Below are 10304 nucleotides of genomic sequence, written 5' to 3'. Positions count from 1 at the left end.
TTTAAATTAATTGAGTTAGGTGAGATACAGAATAAAATATCAGGTGGTATCAGAAAGTCTACCCTAAGCTTAGAGTATTTTTAGGGACAGATCATCTGTTAAGTCTTTTATCAATTTAGACACCTCTCTGTCTTACAGAAGAGACAAAGCATTTCTGAAACAAAATATGTCTACCACTAACAACATACAGCTTTTCTGAACGTAAGCATTTACAGATTGGTACAGAATGGGATAATTCTAGCTAGAAGGTAAAGACAGATCTAAGGAATTTTCATCTTTTTCAGTTAGTCCATAGATCACAGTAGTATGCCCAATCAGCCAGAAACGTGCATGTTTCATTAAAAATTCCATTACAGCAGTTGGTCTGTCATTTGTCTTCATATAGATCTAAACCAATTATAATAACATTCTTATTCATTTCAGAACAGATGGAGGATTTCCATGAATAGATTTTGCTAAATATGTGTCACAAGAGTTGAGACATCTCTTCTCAGGAATGATTTTTAAATGTAATACAAGAAATCTGAAATAATAGAATAGCTAAAAATAGTGATTTATACAATATTGATATGTTTTCCAGTGTATTTTTGTCCATTTTCTTTTATATTTTTTTTATTTGCAGGCCCTGCTCCTTTAGACATTTATAGAACTCTGAAACTTTATGAACTTCAGTGGTTCTAATATAAACAGCACTAGAGTTCTTTAAAATAGAAATAGACTTTTGAGGTCTTACTTTTTTTTTTTTTTAATAATCTGTAGCTAAGCATCTAATTTTTTATAGATAGACTTGAAAAACCTGTAGACCGTAGGAATAAAGTTGTACCACGTCTCACCTGTTCAGTATATGGCTATCAAAAAGCGTGGCCAAAGCAGAACTTCTGGATACCTGTATCCCAGATGCATTCTGAGATACACGTTTATTTTTTTTAAGTCTGTAGTTCTTTAAAGAACACAAGTTTGTAAAATGAGTGGTATGAATGAGAATCTGAAATTCTTACTGAATGGAAATTCCAAATGTATTTTCTTTTTAATAATACTAAGCCATATTGAATAAGTATATAAGACAGTAACTACATACTACGTATTGTGCATATAAATAGATTTAAAGCTGTATTTTAATGCAGAAGTAAAAGAAATTAATGTATATAGTGCATCGAATACAGATCATCTTTATGGAATCATAAGATCATGAGAATTATGAAAATTAATCATTTCAACTTTTTCCACCAAAGCATAAAAGCACTATTCTGTTTCAGAAAAATTTATTTTATGATGCAAACCCATTCTGTTAAAAACAATAGCCAAAAAAACCCCAGACCCTACAGTGCTTACATTTGTAGTTTTCTGACCTCCTCCCAGTGGCCTATTTATACATTTGAGTAATCTGCATATGCAAGCAAAATAGATGCAGGGAAGCTCAATCTTTAGTATATTTTAAAAGACAAAAATACTCCAAGTTTTCATTCTTCACTAATAAAGATCCATTTTTTTAAGGGTCAAGTGTACCACAAGTAGTGGTTACAGGAACAAACTGTTGTAGTGGCATTGCAGGTGGCTCAGACAAGTGGATGCAGTATGGTAGAATTCCACTCTGAGATTAAAAAAAAAACTTGCTTCTTTTTACTCTAGAAGTTGGAAATGGTACTGACATGAGATCCTGTGTAACTTTAGGCAAGAGTTCCTCTTCAAGGGAAGTTATCAGTTACCTGCGGATGCTTTATGTCTGTTCTATACTCGTCATCAGCATAACTGGGGTTTACAGAGTAGAGTTTTCAGGACTATGTCTTTAAAGAAACTAGTTGGTTCTATTTTGCGTACTCTTAAAGCTCGTTTACATGTTTCTGTTGTGTTTAAGGTTGCATGAGCCAAGTCAGTGAGAAGCATTGCAGTAAAAGCAAGAATATACTGTGAAAAATGTTCTAAACATTGCATTTATTAAACGCTAATACAAATTATATGCAAATTTTTATTTGATGTATTTAGGGTACATTATATTTAAGAACATTTTTTCACTTACTTAAGAAGTCAGTAGCCTCAGATGATAATTTGTTGACTTGTTTTGATTACCTTAACCTCCAATATTTAGAATCAGTTTATAGATATTTTTGGTTTTGTGTATGAAAGCCATAAAGTATCTGTTCATACAGCTCTATTACACTAGAGATATCTAGTTACACTGACTATCTATATCTAAGCAGCATTTAACCCTTTTTTCTTTACGCTAGGGGGATCCATCTTCTTTGTATCCCACATAAACCCACTATCATTCCCTCATTTCCTTTTACAAAATAAGGCAAGTTTTCCTGTGATATGCTTAGGACATTAAGGAGTGTTTTCTCAGGTAGCAATAGGGTTTGACATGACTACTTTGTAAAGATGTAGAGTGACTAGAAAGCGGCTTCTTCTGTATGGAAAAAAAAGTTTACAATGGAATGTTTCTCTATATTTATTTCAAAACTTAACCATTGCTTTTTATTTGTTTCTATTCTGCTGTAAAGCTTCTTTTCTTCTTCTTTTTTTTTTTTTTTTTTTTGAGAATACAGTCTTCTAAAGGCATAGCAAAGTAGACTTTGTATGGTAAAGCTTAATTCTGCTGAAAGTGTGTCTTGTTCCTTCTCCCTTCCTTTTCTACTCATAAAGGTGTCTGGTGAACTTCTGTGCCAATGCAAGGTAAGTGATGAATGTATTCAGGCAGGAGCAGGGATGAGGGTAAACGGGGAAGAGGAAGGAGCAGGACCTTCTCATTTCAACTGGAGTGAAATGAGTGACAGCTCATTCTGTCTTATATAGTCAACCCCTTAATGTTTGTCTTGTCTGGACAAATCTCATTACTAAGTTTTATGTTCTTTTATTCTTGTTGAATTCTTGCTTTTTGAAAACTTTTCAGGGTGGAGAGGTTCAAGTGCCGCTGAAAGGAATTTCACCTATTTCTCCAGGCAGAATTTCCAATGCATAGAACTATGTTAGAGCTAATATTCTGATTACTCATTAATATGCTGGATAGTATGTGCTATTTTGTTAAGAAACTAATGGCTGTCAGCTTCGATCCAAAGATGATCTATTCTCAGTGTTCTTGGAGCACAGGAACAGGCTTAACACTCTTTTTAACTCAAACCTATTTGTCTATGCTAGGTGATAACAAAAAGAGAGAAGTAATGCACCAAGGCAGTAGGCTTCATGTCCAAGCCACAGCTAAATCATGAGATGTTTCCCTGTTTGCAAGTTAAGGGAAAAGCTAAACAAGGTCAAGGCATCAGATCCATGGTGATTTAAGACAACCAATGTTGTGGTTGCTGCAATTTATTGTCGTTCTTTTGCCTGCAGTAGCACTTATGCAATGTCTCAGTGAACCACTTCATGGAGAGCCAAACCACCTGAAAACTAACTGTTTTGAGGCATTTTTTTCTTAACCTTCTTAGGAGCCCCACGTGATTGCCTCAGGGCTGAGATCAGTGGAAGAGCAGTCCCAATTTTGATCGACTTTGGCTATTGTGGAACTGTCTCCTAAGACAGCAGCTTTCTGTTTTGTCTGCCATAGTAAAACTGCATATTGTTGCTAAAAGGGGTAATCCTGTTCTCTCCTTTCCTCTCTTGCCGTTACCTTTTGCACTTATTTCCTCCATCTTGTTTGCTTCAGATTTAATGGCTTTTGTGGCTTTAGGATAAGCCAGTTGAGTGAGTTTCTGTAACAAAGCAATTCAGTGCTTCAGTGAGTTAGTTTTAGGTTGATCTACCGTGTCAAACCAATTCATTAGATTTGATCCAAGGTAAGTGTCAGGAGCACATAGCTAGAGTTAGGAGAACAAATGGAGCAGGACTTGCACAACTTTGGCGTCACGTTGAATACAAGGTGATGAAACACAGCACTTGTTGCAAAGTGTTTGTGAGAAGCAGCCAGGCAACAGAAAGGACCAGACATAACTCCTTTGCAATAACCGCTGGTGGTAGACTTGCGGGATTTTTGAGGAGGAAGATGTGTGTGCTTCATTTCTGCTTTTTCAGGAGAACAGAAATTGGGGTTTGGGTTGTGGGAGTTCTTGTTTTCTTTCTTTTTTATTATTTCAATTAATTTGACCCTGTTTGCCTCATTCAACAGTCCTGCAAAGCCTCGAATTGTGACAAATTGCTCAGGTTAAGGAGAAAAGGATAGTTATAAAAGACAATTGGTATTTAATTCACTGATGGACACAAATCTGACCCCAAAAGGACGAAAAAATATGCTTTTGCAACATAGGTTAATGTTTACAAGTGTTAGAAGTAGGCAATATTCACTCTGTATAGGTCTGTTTTAGATCACTTACTGTGTAAAAATCATCAGTCTTTTTAGTTATTGCAAATAATATAAATCCAAAGTATAGGGATAGATTCTGTATTTCATTAGGTGATGTCAGCTAGGCTGATTTCGTGCTATGATTATTTTTTTTCTGTCTTTCTAGTTTAGGCTTCTGTGGTAAACTTGAAGTTTTTAGAATGATTGGTTTTCATTTCTTTCCAGGTATAAATATGAATCCATTTGAAGGCCTGAATATAAAAATAGTAGGTATTTTTACATTTCCATTTGGTACTTCAGATTAAGGAGTTTTAAATGTAGTTCTTTGGTTGTGTAGCTGAGGCTGTGGAAAGTATTCTTTATCAAGAGTTGCCTTCTTTCAGTGAAAAGTTCTTCACTGGAACTGAGTTCTGTTCTCTGATATTTCTCATAGTTTTCTGTGCTTCACTTTTAACAAGACTTTCTTCTCACCATCTGAGCTAACAACATTTGAATATTTCCTTTTTACAAGAGGCCTTATTTTATATTAGAGCTATTATTGATTATGTTAATTTGCACAGTATTATTTTACTAACTCATCCAGATTTACCAGTAAGATTTATAACAGTCATGGCCACTGTATTCTTGGTCTTGAAGTGTAAAACAGAACTTAAACCTGGATTTTGAGACAAACTTTGTAATGCTGGTGTAAGGTTTCAATCTTTAACTTTTCAGCACTGTGCGTGAAACCTTATACCCCCGAAAAGCTGTAAGATCTCGTTGAATGCTTCTATGGGAGAGACTTGATTTTTTTTTTTTTTTAAAAAAAAAGATTATTCTAACTTTGTTTCTGGAATTCTTGATCTTAAATAATGGAAAAGAGGGCAACTGTCTACTTGGCAGAAAGAAAGGAGCAGCTATACCATTTTGTATTTCAGATGAGTTAGAGTTCTGAAGATAATTGGGCTTGGGAGTAACAGTTATGTACAACTGTACACATCATAACAATTAAAACCTACAGTTTTTAAAGTGCGTGACAGGCAAGTTTGGTTATGCTAGAGTTTTGTCATTCAGTCTGAAAGAAAACCTAAAATAAATCAGAAATTCTTTCTTGAAAATGTCATGACTGCCATCAAAAATAGAGGTATGTTAGAAATGTTTTTAATTAAAAACGTAACAATTACCCATTTTAAGGGTTCGTAAATGTTTTCAATATGAACCATAGGTTTAATTTTCCACTTCAGTAATTAACTTTTCTTTTATCCAGTTGTATGACTTTCTTGGTAGATCTCCCATTGTTCCAAGGATGGATTAAATGCAATCAGAGGGGAGCCCTGATTTGATGGATCTGATAAATTCTGCAAGAGTAGGGATGTTCTATTATAGATACTTTTCAATTGGACATGGATTATGCTCTGTGAATCTTGTTAACCTAATCGAAAGTTTTGATAGTTTACTGTTTTAAATCCTTTATTTTGTAACAAGGTTGATGTTTTCAAACGTAACTTAAAATTAATATATTTATCTTATTTGGCCAAATTATTTAATTTTTTAGCCATGCACGATGAAATCCACATCCTTTTGACTCTATAGGACAAGTTAAGAAACTGCATTGTGTATTTACTGTTTGTATTTTATATTGCTGTAATTCAGTATACTTTCCCATTCTCAGTTCTTGAACAATCTAAGCTGTTTAGTAGCACGTTAAAATGATTATTTTTATATTTGCATTTTACATATCTTTGTTCTTTTCTTTGAGCATTAAATTAAGCATTTAGGTTAATATTTAGGTTCTTTACATTTATCAAAATGTTATATATGAATTTATTGAGAACTTTAATGAAGTAGTATTTTCTTGGTGAGTTTGGAAATTTCTTCATTTATTTTAAAGCTGACTTTTCTTCTCCTTAGCTCACTGGCTAGCAGTTTTGACGTGGGTTATAAATGCTTCTTTGATTCTGTCCTTTTAAGATCTTTGAAGACTTCAGCATATGCCTAATATTATGACTTGTGTCAAGTTACACATACCAATCAGCTTTGGTATGATGAACACTTCTCAAAGAAAAGAGGAAGACCCATGCAAAAATACTCATTTTTAGTCTAACAAATGTGTTGTCATGCTGGTAGAACAGAAAAGGTTTGAAGATGAGAATTTTACTTGTGGCAGACTCCCAACCTATCCTATGAGTATTTAGCATGGTGCAGAATGGTATGGCCTTGTCCATGTCATGAGTCAGTGACTCAGAGTCAGTACGTGAGGTCCTTTAAAGTCTCTTCCTATGTTTCACAGTGTCTCTGCTACATCCAGAGTCATTAGTCAAGGACTTGACTGGACTGAATTCCTTGCTGTATAAAAGAATTCCTGTGTGATCTAAAGACTCTGAATTTTGGACTGTGACTCATTCATCTGTCTCAGTGAAGGGACTCGCTGTCGACAGAGGTGTGGCAGGTGGGAGCAGCAATTACTTTGGCTCCACTGATTTTTGCACAGTTGTATACGTAGTAATGTTTTAGGTGAATCATGCAGTCTTGTATTTAGATGTCCTAAATTTATCTAGGTCTTTGTTTCTTATTGGTTGGGTTTTTTTTGCTTTTGGTTCAGCTTCTCTGTAATTTTGACTCCCATCCATAACATAAAGATACCAATTTACCTCTTATGGGACTGTTGGAAGATAATCATAAATGGGTGCAAGGCATTTGGATTATTGTGAGGGTGGTGATGTAATCAGCTAGAGAGATTCCCTAGATGGAAGTGGGGCTTTTGGGATCTCTTTACATGCTGTGAGAAGTCCTGGGCTGCACTCATTTTTGTGATATTTAAAAAACAAAACAAACAAAAAAACCCCCCACAAAATTGTACAGCTGTTTCCCCTAGACCCTATCTAAAATTTACCCATGTTTGTAAATCTCAGCCCTGGACTACTATGCAGTTTATCAGATTAATTAAGAAAAATTAATAGAGTAATGTATTGAAACTCTAATGGCCACATTTATCTTTAATCTAATAGTATCCACTTTTTCCTGTCTCTGGAAACGTTGCATGTTCTTGCTGCTGGCTTTCAAGGTCTCATGTCCTTGGCTGCTGAAAATTTGTGCATTGCTGTTCTTCTGGAGTACTCATGGAAAGGTAATGGGCTTTTCATTTACTTCTTTTTTCAGGAGAATTGTACTTCTACCAGTTTGGATTTTTCTCTTTTCCCTTCTGTGTTTATTCCGTACATCTGTCTGTTAGAGGTGTATCAATCACAGAGGCGTTAATTATTCTGGTCTAAATTTAGGACACTGAATATTATGATGCCTGCAATACAAATTGCCATTTGACACTTCAAATATTAATCTAAATAATTTTATATATTTCTTGCTGACACTCAGCCACAATTATTTCCTCAAAACAGTTTCCTTGCAGTTTCAGATGTAACATATTGCACCTTGGCTCAGTAAAGATTTTTATTGTTAATCTTAAACATAAGATAATCCATGACTGTAATTGCTTTTTTGCAGACCATTATGATGGTACCCTGTTTAGCAAAAGACATCAAGTAGTTCAGGCAGTTCACTGATCATGTAAATCTTCCCTCCCAAAGAGCTAGGTTTGATTATTAATGTTGATGTATGCGAGGAAATAAAAAAATCGATCAGAGCTAGTTCATTCTCAAAGTTGGGGAGAAAGCATTTTTATAAAATACAAAATTAGCATTTGATAGAGACATAACAAAATCTTCCTGATTATCTCTTTTTATATTAATATTATTTTATTATTAAAAGTTCTCATTTGTATTTAGGTGATTACTTCCAAATGATTCTTCCAGAAACACTCAGATGCCTACCTGGAAAATGTTAGCTGTATGTACTTGTTAACAAAACATTGAAACATTGAACATCTTCAGGTAAAAATGGCTTCTTCCTTAAAACATGTTTACTAAGCTTTTGAATCTATGTGACCAAATAATTGTTTTCAGCTCCATTAGAATAAAGGGTTTACTTCAGATGTAAAACCACAGAATTACAAATAGCAATGGATGATTTAAAGTGACATCAGTCAACTTGATTTTTGTAACTGTCTGAAAATGTTAACTGTTGAAAATGTTAAAGTTCTTAACAACGTACCCTCTATGTAAGTCAAGACTTCTTCAAAAAAATCCTTGGAGAGATATACTCAAGAATTTTTAAGTCTCCTGATGTTATACAGAGGCTTAAAAATGATACACATATACTTAATATGATACACAAGGCAGGGACTGTACAGTTACTGATAAAAACATATACAGATGTTTTTGTAAGTGCTTTCGTATTTTCTATTTCATACAAGGTGTTCGTACATCTTTAAATGAACAAGGCCATGTATTGTATTTTAATGATATAACCTTATTTTTACCACTGTGCTTTGTTCTCAAGGGCTTTTTTATTTAATAACTGGGCATAACTGATATTCTTTTCCACTGATCTGAAGTTGAATGAGAATAATTATTAGTGCACTGTTTGTTTTGGTTGTACTGCATTAACTGCACATTTTTTTGAGGTGACAATTCACTACAGAACTCTGTCCTGTGCAATTACTTCAGTGATTTTCGTACATTTGAACCTGTGGCCAAATCTGAAATTCCAAAATTAATTAAATGAAAAAAGAAGCCCAAGATGCTTTTTGATAACATTTTTTCCTCTGTCAGAAAACATTAATTGTTGCTAGCTTTTAATCTGAGCAAGAAAACCAAAGACTCTAAAATAAAATGTGCCTATTTGGGGTAGTTTATTAGATTAAATACAGATAGTAGTTAAAGAAAGGTGTGTGTAGAACATTATTGTTAATGACCTGTATTCTTTCACCAAAATGGTGTTGGTTCCGTTACCGAGTTGAAAATACCCACCTAGAATTTTACAGGTTACTCACAGACCTTCAAATCACTGAATCATATTTACTGTTTTGAACCTTATAACAAGCTACTCCACCGTCTCGAAACCCACTCCCTTAGAAACATACAGCTAATTTCTTTTGAGGTTGTATGTAATAGAAGTATATCCAATAGATGGTTTGGTTTTTTGAGAAAAGTGGATTAACATATCTTTTTTTTTTTTCTTTTTTTTTTCATGATGGCTGAATCTCCATTGAACACATGAATCAAGTATGTATGGGCCACATATACTTCATAAAAAATACCAGTGCGAATTTTTCCTACAGGCTTTCCAAAATACGTATCTGTCCTGATTATAGGGTATCCTTGATTTATCTGTGAAGAATGCTGAATATTGCTGAGTGTAGTCTTTGCTGTATTTTATGTGGGATACTTGTACTAGAAATTATTCTAATTCAGTTCGTAGGTATCCTGTTAGTTCTCAGACATAAGGTGGATGAGAACGATGATAAATAAAAAAAGGATTCATTAAAGATTTTTGAAGTAACATTCTTAGAGGTAACACCATTTCTGAGCAGTCAGAGTTATAATGTTCAGGTTAGATAATTCAGTTTCCATCTGAGAGAAGGGAAATTGAATCTCTGAAATATAAGACAGGAAACAAACAAATGGCAATACAGAATCTGAAAGTGCGAAGGGGAAGATCTTGTGATAAAAGGAATATCCGGAAATCAGATAGTAGAAATGGTATGCGATGATGAATGTGGAAGACATTCCCAAGAAGAAATTATCTTGTATGGTGTTCCAAAAACAAAACAAACAAACTGTCACCAGATGATTAGTTTGACTGTGATGGTAATGCCATTCTTGAGTTCTTACTGAAGTATATAGGCAGAATTATTTAAGCAGGTCAGTGCTTTCCTGTATCCGTACTTTTAAGAATAAGGCTTTGTTTGGAGACTTAAAATACTGCAGATTTAACTAGGGAATTCTGTGTGCATAAAATGCGTGACTATGAAAAGAATGAAATAGGCTTGTAGGTATATCCATAGATTATGAGAATGTGATTGGAAAATGTATTGCGTATTGCAAAAATTTACATGAAAACATTAATCCTAAACATGTTGTGGTTTTAAAATCTACTTTCTCTAATTTGCACTGATTAATCAATATTTTTCAAAGTATGTCTTGCAGGTGTAGGCTTA

The sequence above is a fragment of the Charadrius vociferus genome, unplaced genomic scaffold (genome assembly GCF_000708025.1).
Source record: "Charadrius vociferus isolate BGI_N301 unplaced genomic scaffold, ASM70802v2 scaffold202, whole genome shotgun sequence".
NCBI classification, from domain to species: Eukaryota; Metazoa; Chordata; class Aves; order Charadriiformes; family Charadriidae; genus Charadrius; species Charadrius vociferus.
Note: the sequence above shows the minus strand (reverse complement) of the source record.